General features: G+C 42.3%; 1 non-coding gene across 1 annotated transcript; it reads left to right on the top strand.

Annotated features, from left to right (window-relative positions):
* The first annotated feature begins 9,077 nt into the window (after positions 1–9,077).
* On the top strand, positions 9,078–9,154 carry Trnas-cga. Its single transcript has one exon. It is a non-coding gene; the product is annotated as a tRNA-Ser (tRNA).
* Positions 9,155–9,986: the final 832 nt, after the last annotated feature.

Below are 9,986 nucleotides of genomic sequence, written 5' to 3'. Positions count from 1 at the left end.
TGTAAATGGTTGTGTTTGGTCACTTAGTGATCACCTGCAATAATTCAAGGACTTCATGTTCCCAAACAACGATGGCGCGCTCGTTGCAATGCCATGTTCACTTGGCCGCAATTGTTAACGCGGGTACCTCAGTCCGTTTGCAACCTGTAACCGTGTAAGTAACGATCAGCCCTTAGTGGCTCGCCATCACAGTTTTTTATCTTAAATATCTTTGTGACTAATGCCCTTTTGGCATATTTATTATTTTATGAATGACATATAAGTACTGCCAGCCTTTCACGATGTTTCTGTATCATACGTTTTTAGTCATAATTCTGTGACCATGTTAAAGACCATTCTTTGATTTAAATTCTGAGGAAGACACTCCTAGCAGTATTAAAACCCAGTTAATTCGTTAAAAATAGTTACCGAAGGCTGTTTTCTTTTAATGGTAACGATGGAATTTTTATGAATGACAGTGCACCATGTCGCAGGGGCACAATTTCTTATGAATGGTTTGAAGAATATTCTGGCCAGTCGGGCGACTGATTTGGCCACCTAAATCACACGGCGTAGACTTCATCGAACACCTATGTAACGTAATCCAGATGTTAGTTTGTGCACAAAAGTCTGCACCCTCCACATTTTCTCAATCATGGACGGTTATAGAGGTAGCATTGCTCAGCATCTCTGCAGGGGAGTTCCAACTACTTTTTGAGGTCATGGCACGTCGTTTTGCGTCAAATCGCCGTGCAAAAGGAGATCCGATTCGATATAAGAAAGTATCCCCTGACTTTTCTCACGTCAGCGTGTATCATTTTGCGCCACATAATTCAGAAGATATACTAATATAAACACTGAGGTGAGTGAGAAACTACTTTTTGCTTAAAACAGAGGACAAATTACCGAGACTATACTGATCCAGTTTTTGATAATGAGAGGAGAAACGTTCCTCTCTCGCCGGCCGGTGTGGCCGAGTTGTTCTAGGCGCTTCAGTCTGGAACCGCACGACCGCTACGGTCGCAGGTTCGAATCCTGCCTCGGGCATGGATGTGTGTGATGTACTTAGGTTAGTTAGGTTTAAGTAGTTCTAAGTTCTAGGGGACTGATGACCTCAGATGTTAAGTCCCATAGTGCTCAGAGCCATTTGAACCATTTTTTTGTTCTTCTCTCAGTATTCTCATCCGAGTTCGCCACTAGTACCAATCAGCTGCTATGGTATAAATTCTGATACAGAAGTAACATCGACTCGTGATTACACATTATAGAGACGGTCATACCAAAAAATATTAAATTAAATTAAGGTTTTTGTAAAACAACGCAACGAGCAGAGCAAAAATTACATTCAAGACATTAGGTTAACATTTTTCCCCATGTCTCATATTGCATAACGCATTAAAATGTAAGTACAGTTGCTGTTATCAATCAATTAATCAACCACTCACACAGTCAACACAACAACACATCGCCTGGCAGTTATAATGTCACAAAGTTGGTGTCGCTCAGAACTGCAGCAGTGCGGGAGACGATTCGACACGAAGTGTTCAGAATGGTGTCAATTTCTAACGATCAGGACTTGGGGACCGGCGGCTAAATCATCGTGCCCTTACTACAGCCAGTCTGTTGGGGGCTCGTAACAAACTAATTTGTGTACGTTAGCATTGCATAATATGATCGGTATACACACTGTCCAGTCTGTTGGGGGCTCGTAACAAACTAATTTGTGTACGTTAGCATTGCATAATATGATCGGTATACACACTGTCCAGTCTGTTGGGGGCTCGTAACAAACTAATTTGTGTACGTTAGCATTGCATAATATGATCGGTATACACACTGTCCAGTCTGTTGGGGGCTCGTAACAAACTAATTTGTGTACGTTAGCATTGCATAATATGATCGGTATACACACTGTCCAGTCTGTTGGGGGCTCGTAACAAACTAATTTGTGTACGTTAGCATTGCATAATATGATCGGTATACACACTGTCCAGTCTGTTGGGGCCTCGTAACAAACTAATTTGTGTACGTTAGCATTGCATAATATGATCGGTATACACACTGTCCAGTCTGTTGGGGCCTCGTAACAAACTAATTTGTGTACGTTAGCATTGCATAATATGATCGGTATACACACTGTCCAGTCTGTTGGGGGCTCGTAACAAACTAATTTGTGTACGTTATCATTGCATAATATGATCGGTATACACACTGTCCAGTCTGTTGGGGCCTCGTAACAAACTAATTTGTGTACGTTAGCATTGCATAATATGATCGGTATACACACTGTCCAGTCTGTTGGGGGCTCGTAACAAACTAATTTGTGTACGTTAGCATTGCATAATATGATCGGTATACACACTGTCCAGTCTGTTGGGGCCTCGTAACAAACTAATTTGTGTACGTTAGCATTGCATAATATGATCGGTATACACACTGTCCAAGGTGCCGTCCCACAATGTCGCTATTGCCTCTTGAGCAAAAATTTTGGCGACCACTGGCTTAGCGACTTCCAAAGTACTTTAAACATAATTTCAAAGCTTTTCTAGATCTTGTATCAGTTTCACGATTAACGTCAAATATTTAAAACATTGTAACAGAAGTTTGAAGCTGTTTTGCACATGGGAGTTAGCACCTTTACAGAATCTGGGCTTTACTGGTTTATTAAGATTTGTTACACGCTGTGACCAGCGACCCCGCTCGGCTTCGCACAGCTAGCTCGAAGCACTTACGGACAAACTATTTCTGCTAGAATAGCGTATTTCGTTTGTGGGCCACGAATAAAATTCAGAGAACAACGTTAAGTAATCGAATATCATCACTTTCATATAAATTACGAGCACGGCAGGAGGAGGCATTACGGTTACGTGTTCCATATAGGATTGGCGTTTGAAGTGACATCTCATGGCAATGATGATGGTGTAAGTAATATATGTGTATACCAGTGCAAATATTATATTCTAATCGTAGGTGTTTGTGTGTGTGTGTGTGTGTGTGTGTGTGTGTGTGTGTGTGTGTGTGTGTGAGTGAGTGAATGAGTGATTCACTTTATGTCGGAAGCTGGCTGACATAGTAAAAAATTAAAACACGCACTATGTTGCTTTAGAGCATAATTCTTGAGAAGATAATGCGCCTTGTGATACGTTTCTTCGACCGATTGTCGCAATTCTTTGTCGTGAACTCCTTATGGCAGTCTTTTACCATGTACCACGTAAGGAATCTTGTTCATACCTAGGTTTCGTTCAAGGACAGCCGAAAGCTGAATTTTTCGCTGCGCTGCTGAAAAAACGTACTGCACGTAAACGAAGCAAAAATGCTGAAATACTTTTTTCGGAAGCATTTTACGTGAAGCACAAAAAATAAAACACCACATATTTTGGATTCGCATGTTTTTACGCTACGCAATTGTTCTCAAACGATTGCAGGGAAATTGTTGGTTAACAAATATTTGATTACCTATTTCAAATACTAAGTCTCCCATCACAGCCTCAAATGATCATTTCGTTATTGGTCATGATTATTAGAATATTTCAAAGTTGAGTAACTCACTGTCCGTTCTTCGAAGAATTTGAAGTGCATGAAGTGTGCGATTGCTACTGGTAATCTGAGGAAAACTAGCAGCCAGAAGTGTGCATTGATACGCAAAGAACTTCTGAAATCGATTCCAGAAGAGTGTGTCTGTGTCTCTATGACCTTTAGATGGCCTAAATTTCTTTCTCGTCGGTGGAGATTTGTTTAAGAGTCTTCTGTATAATTTGAAACTAATAAACGAAGCAAATCTGCAGCCCATGCTTTGTTTCCTTTATGTGGGTCACACGTTGTGCAGTCGCAGCTTCGCTATTCAGTTGTTCTGAAATTATTGCAATCGATTGCATCTCATTTAGGTGACTGGCACATCACTAATCAGTTATCGAACCGCGAAAATGGGGACCTACAGTGCATCGTGGAATCCGAGCCACAGTTCGCTGCTGTCAAATCTCCACATCATTGAGAAAGGTGAAAGCAAGTTTTAGAAACAGAGTGAGAAGAATGACCTAGCCAGGACACGATCCTATAGCCTTACGGGTTATGGCCAAATACTGCACGTACTCAGTGCAACTGCCATCTGCAGCTACCAGCATAGCGAAAGATGCAGCTTTGGGTACTGTGCGCTCTTCACAGTAGAATTTGGGACAATGCCGGTGTCCTGTATCACCATACAGCTGACGTACACAGAGTTCTGTTTGCAAATGGCTTTAGCCGTATATGACGTATCTCTGTATTTGGCCATCTTCTCAGTGCTGGTGGTTTACAAATAAATGGTGTTTGGTACTGCATTATCTGCGAGGAAGGCGACTTACACAGCTTTCTTCATTGTTGTAGTGAGCCAATTACAGCATATTGTGTTATCGGTTATTCTGATACGGTTCAAAAAAGTTTAGAAATTTTTATTTTCTAACACAATGACAGGATCTTGTCTGTAGTGTTAAGAGATGTCATTCAGCAACTGATACAGTAGTTCCGACTTCTAGTGTATTATTTTCGCGAGTTGTTACAACTTTTAGCGTATTATTTTGGCGACCTTATCGTGCTTTTATCAGATATTCTGTAAGTGAGAACAATTTACATCCACATGCAATGCGTACAAAGCCTGTTTAAGGCCCAAGCAACACAAGCCATCGCTTATGGCGCCAAGCTGACGGGGTGCCAGAGGCGCCACAACATTTTTCTGTATAGGACCTACCACAGTTAATATAATGAAATTTGAATTATATTAATACCTAGAGCTGCTGACGGGCGTTGATATATATCGACGGGGACAGGTGAAAATGTGTGCCCCGACCGGGACTTAAACCCAGGATCTCCTGCTTACATGGTAGACGCTCTATCCATCTTTATTTTTCGATATAGTTCGTTGCGTTTGGTCTGGGCGGACGTCACAAGACATCCGTTCAAGTTGATCGTTGATTTATTGACTCAGTTTTTTTTTTTTTTATTACAGAGAGCACGCAGCCCTCTGACCGAACGCGCTGAGCTACCGTGCCAGCCGTAGGCACAGAAGGCAGTGCGACTGCTAGGACTATCTCGCGCACTCCTCCCGCGAGACCCACATTCTCACCTTCGTGTCCACACGCTACATTCTTAGTGTCCCACCCCAACACACTCATTACTCGTGGAAGACATTCTTACCAAGTCCCGTAAGAGTTCGCGGAATATGTGTGCATCCACACAGAAGAGGAAGGTCATGGCCGGTATTGCCAGAACTATGTACTTATATGGATATGGTATCTGTTCTTTCGGACATGTCAAAGTGTACGTGAAAATGTAGGGGAGGGGACGGGGGTGCCAAATGATAAGTCACTCGAGTGGAAAAATACTCTTGAAACCACCCTGAACGTTTTCCTTCTGATACACTTCCTGCAGCTTGATCCGTTTCTCGCTCCTGTAGCATAAAGTTCTGGCAGTTGTTCGCAGCAGCGGCCTGATCTTGTATCGCTGTCCGAAATCACCCAGTCTTCGTACACAGACCACTGTGCGTTAAACACATATTACTGTTACTCGTACAAGTAACTGTAGTAGTAGCGATAGAAGTAGTATGCCCTGTGTAGAAGGAGTATCAAGTAGAAGGTTGTCAGAGGTTATTTCACTGCAGAAACCTTTACCTTCCACTAGTATTTCTTATTGTTATGTGTAGTTCAAAGTGGTGCAGCTTTTGGCGTCATGTGACCCCATATGCAGGCGCCTGCTAGAGATGCATAATATAATCTGCAAAATATATTTATCCACACTGTAAATCTAATTGTTTCGTGCCACTGCCGTTACCAAAAGACAGCATTTTCTGATGCAGCGTTATGAGTCCCTACATCATTATTGTGCCAGTGTACACTTGTATCTCGATCCTTTGGATTTTCTTTGAGTGCAAGCCACACCACAAAGATTTTAATGCCTGCTTCACTAGTAATGTTCAGTCTCTAGAATTTAATCATCTCATGTTTATCCACTGCTCTGTACCAAACCGAAAGAACCACAGAGAAAGGCTTCTCTGTGGTTCAGATTCCCTCCCCCCCTCAGACCCACTTCTTAATTTTTAGCGAATCTGTATTAATGTTGCTTGCCACAGACCAGTCTTCAATGGTTGCCCCAGAACCTTCTTCAAGTCATAGAACATTACGCTCTAGTTTTTTGATGCAGAAAGAAGTTTTCTGTCTAGTAGTTCGCGAGTTATTTTAGTACAACAATTTGCAAGCCGTGTAAAAAATCTTGCACTTGGGAACTGACATTACGCACAAAAATTTCGAACAACACAAAGTTGTTTCAAAGCAACAAATGAAAGAAAAGCTTAGCCAGCAGCGTGATCCGATACAATAGAAGCGAAAACAGACACAGAGCGAGGGGGAGAGACAGAGAGAGAGAGAGAGAGAGAGACAAAAATGGTAGGAACGATTTGATTTCGTACATGTTACATGAAGTTCACAAAGCAAAATTGCAAAGAATGTATCTGCTGCCAGGTATTTCCTTGATAAATAAATGTGTGTTCCTGCTTAAATGAATGGCCGACTTTCATGTTATCGAGGAAGGCAATTCATTACCTAATCACCTCCTCCATAAACAACTATCAAACACGCCACTCGCGAAAACGTTGCGGTGCATCCATTAGCAGAATGAGACAGGTACTTCACAGAAAAATGACCGCATTTACAACAACAATTTCCACTTCCCTGGTCGAGTCCATTCACTTGAAGGTGGCGCTAATTCCAGAGGTAATTTACACGAATTAGAGTCGACAGAAAGTTCTTCACTTTGACCAGAGAAATGAGAGGTGTACCGCCTGCAAGCGTTGATGAGTTGGATTAACGGCTGAATCATGGATTATACGTACGCCATCGACTAGCATTGTTCTGTTGAAAGGCGTCGATGTCTACAGAGGTTCTTTCGTAAGGACGGACAGCAGCATCGTAGAGAGGCACATGCAAGCTATACACCAAACAGGTTAAACTGGTCTCTCAGTTCGAGTCGGAAAACAGAAGACAGAATGTTTCGAAAAGAAAACAGTCGTGGTTGCAAAATAATGGTTTTTCAATCAAGACTGTTTTATTTTTGAAATAATTCGTAATGGTTGATGCACTACCCACCCAATTACGTGCAGTATTTTTTTTTTAGTTGGAGTGAGTAAACAGAAAGGCCTGAATGACTATCACTGACGAGCTCTGTGACGGAAAACGTGTTACCATTCTGCAACTACTATTAGACCGTGCAGCTTCTGTGCGGGTTTAGGGTTTACGGGTAGTACCGTGAGCTCATAGGACGAAACAGGGGGAAAACCTAACAAAATTGACTAGTTCGAAAAAATTTTATGATATTTGCTAGGAGAGAAATGTACGCTGCACCACAGGACGAGAAATCACATTTGTAGGAGAAAGCGTCTTGGTGAATGGAAGTAGCATAGCAAAAAAGATTCCTGTGTTGTTGTAAGATTTTCCCATTCAGTCGAAACATAATTTTCTGAAACCGGACAGATTGCTCTGTTCAAAAACTACACAAAGAAAAGAAGGAAATAAGTTACATTATTATTCTGAAAAGATATAGGACATTTATAATATAGTAATAAGCATGTTTAACAGGCATTTACATAATAACTATTGGACATGAATAAGACGTATTACGGAGTAACGTTCCAGAAAGAAGAATATCAATAACATACGAGTTACAGGGCTGAAGATGCAATAAAATAGTGATTACCGTCTCTAACGACCTCGATGTTAATGGGACGCTAAAGCCTTATCCTCCTTCCTCCTTCAAAAGAAAGATAACTCCAAAACTATTAAACAAAGCTGCATACTGAGCTGATTCAACGTTTTGTATTTCGGTGCATATTTTTTTTTAGATCTGTGGGTGATTAAAGGTTTCTTCCAGTTGAAGAACGAAATAGATGTCAGCATGTACTCTTTCGAAATAACAATGAATGAGCAGTTTCAATTTATTATGTACGCTAAAAAACCGGTATTATTTTTAAAAGACATTTCAAATTGTTTACAAAACAACATTATCTTCAACAAAATACTATCCATTAAAACTAATACATTTATCACACCGGTGCTTCCACTGTTCGGCTTTTTTTGTAGTCATCTTTCGAAATGGCTGACGGCTCCTCCCTCGTTTTTTTCTTAGCTTCTCCAATGTTGACCTTTCATGCCCCTTTTCAAGTGTGGATATAAGAAAAGAATCGTACACAGTCAGGTCAGGAGAGTAAAGTGCATGGGGCAGCATAACCATGCCAGTTGTAGCCAAAAACTGTCTAACAGAGATGGCTGTGTGTACAGGTGCGTTGTAGTGGTGGAAGACTAAGCCTCCTATCTGCCACAAATCGAGCCTTTCTTAACGAACGCTGTCGCACAATGTTCTTAAAATTTCCAGTGATAGGTTTGATTGACAGTTCGACCTGGGGGAAAAACTCTGAACTACGCCCTTGGTATCAGAAAAGCAATCAGTATTGTTTTGATGTTTGATTTGACTTTACGACTTGTTTTTGGACGGGTGGTGATGACGTCTTCCATTGGCTTGGCCGTACTTTGTTTCAGAGTCGTACCCATAGCACCATGACTCAACGCCAGTAATGACCGTTGACAGACAATCTCTGTCCGTTTCAAATGGTTCAAATGACTCTAAGCACTATGGGACTTAACATCTAAGGTCAATCAGTCCTCTAGACTTACAACTACTTAAACCTAACTAACCTAAGTCCATCACACACATCCATGCCCGAAGCAGGATTTGAACTTGCGACCGTAGCAGCAGCGCATTTCCGGACTGAAGCGCCTAGAAACGCTCGGCCACAACGGCAGGCGATCCTTTTCAAGCTGTCGTTTCAAAGCATTACATGTTTCAATTCTTCGTTCTATTTGAGTGTCAGCCAGAACCCGAGGAACAAACTTGGCGGCAACGCTTTTCAATCCCAAATCTTCCGTTAAAATTCGCTGAACAAAGCTCCATGGTAACCCACTAATGAAACTTCCGGGCAGATTAAAACTGTGTGCTGCGAGGAGAGCTTCTGTAAAGTTTGGATGGTAGGAGACGAGGTACTGGCAGCAGTAAAGCTGTGAGTACGGGGCGTGAGTCGTGCTTGGGTAGCTCAGTTGGTAGAGCACTTGCCCGCGAAAGGCAAAGGTCCCGAGTTCGAGTCTCGGTCCGGGACGCAGTTTTCATCTGCCAGGAAGTATCATATCAGCGCACACTCTGCTGCAGAGTGAAAATCTCATTCTGGTAACCCACTAATCTTTAGCAGTTGCTCATTTGTCTGTCGACGGTCTGCGAGCAGAGGCTCTGGAATTTTTTCAATATTTTCGTCTATTCTGGTGGTTGATGGACGTCCAGAACGAGGTTTTTCATCAACCGACATTCGCCATTTTTAAATCGAGCAAACCACTTGTCCACTGGAGTTTCTCCCGTAGTGTTACCTTGGTAAGATGTTTACTACATTCGAACAATTTCAGCCGCATTTTTACCGAGTAGCAAGCAATATTTCACAATTGCACGTTGTTCACTTAAACTTGCCATCATAAAAAACGTAGAAGAACAAAGACGCGCTGGCAAAAACAATCACTGCAGATGAAGAGAACACGCCAGATCGACATCACTAGCGGCAGCTCTGAACTGGCAATGAGTCGCGCTGCTGTACACATCTAGTGGCAGAAATGCGTACTGCGCAAGCTCCGTCCACGGCAGTTATTCAGTTTGCTTTTGGTCCCCCTCGTATTTTTATGTCTAGCATGATAAATTTTCATACCAGTGAATCAGGAGGCAAACAATTATACATGACAATTCTACTTTTTTACCAGAGGTATGTACCTCTGCCAGTGTCGGTTAAAGGGCTGTCCCGATTTCAGAGGCTCCCGCACCCCGATCGGCAGTTGATGCCAGTGCTGGCTCAGTATCCCCACTGCGGCAGGGAGCGTGCTGAACTTGCAACGAGCCGAGCACAGCGTCACGGCGAGGCGATGATGGTCACCAACGACAGCGGTGAGGAGTCT

The sequence above is a fragment of the Schistocerca piceifrons genome, chromosome 1, assembly GCF_021461385.2.
Source record: "Schistocerca piceifrons isolate TAMUIC-IGC-003096 chromosome 1, iqSchPice1.1, whole genome shotgun sequence".
NCBI classification, from domain to species: Eukaryota; Metazoa; Arthropoda; class Insecta; order Orthoptera; family Acrididae; genus Schistocerca; species Schistocerca piceifrons.
This window is presented reverse-complemented; position numbering and strand designations above follow the sequence as displayed.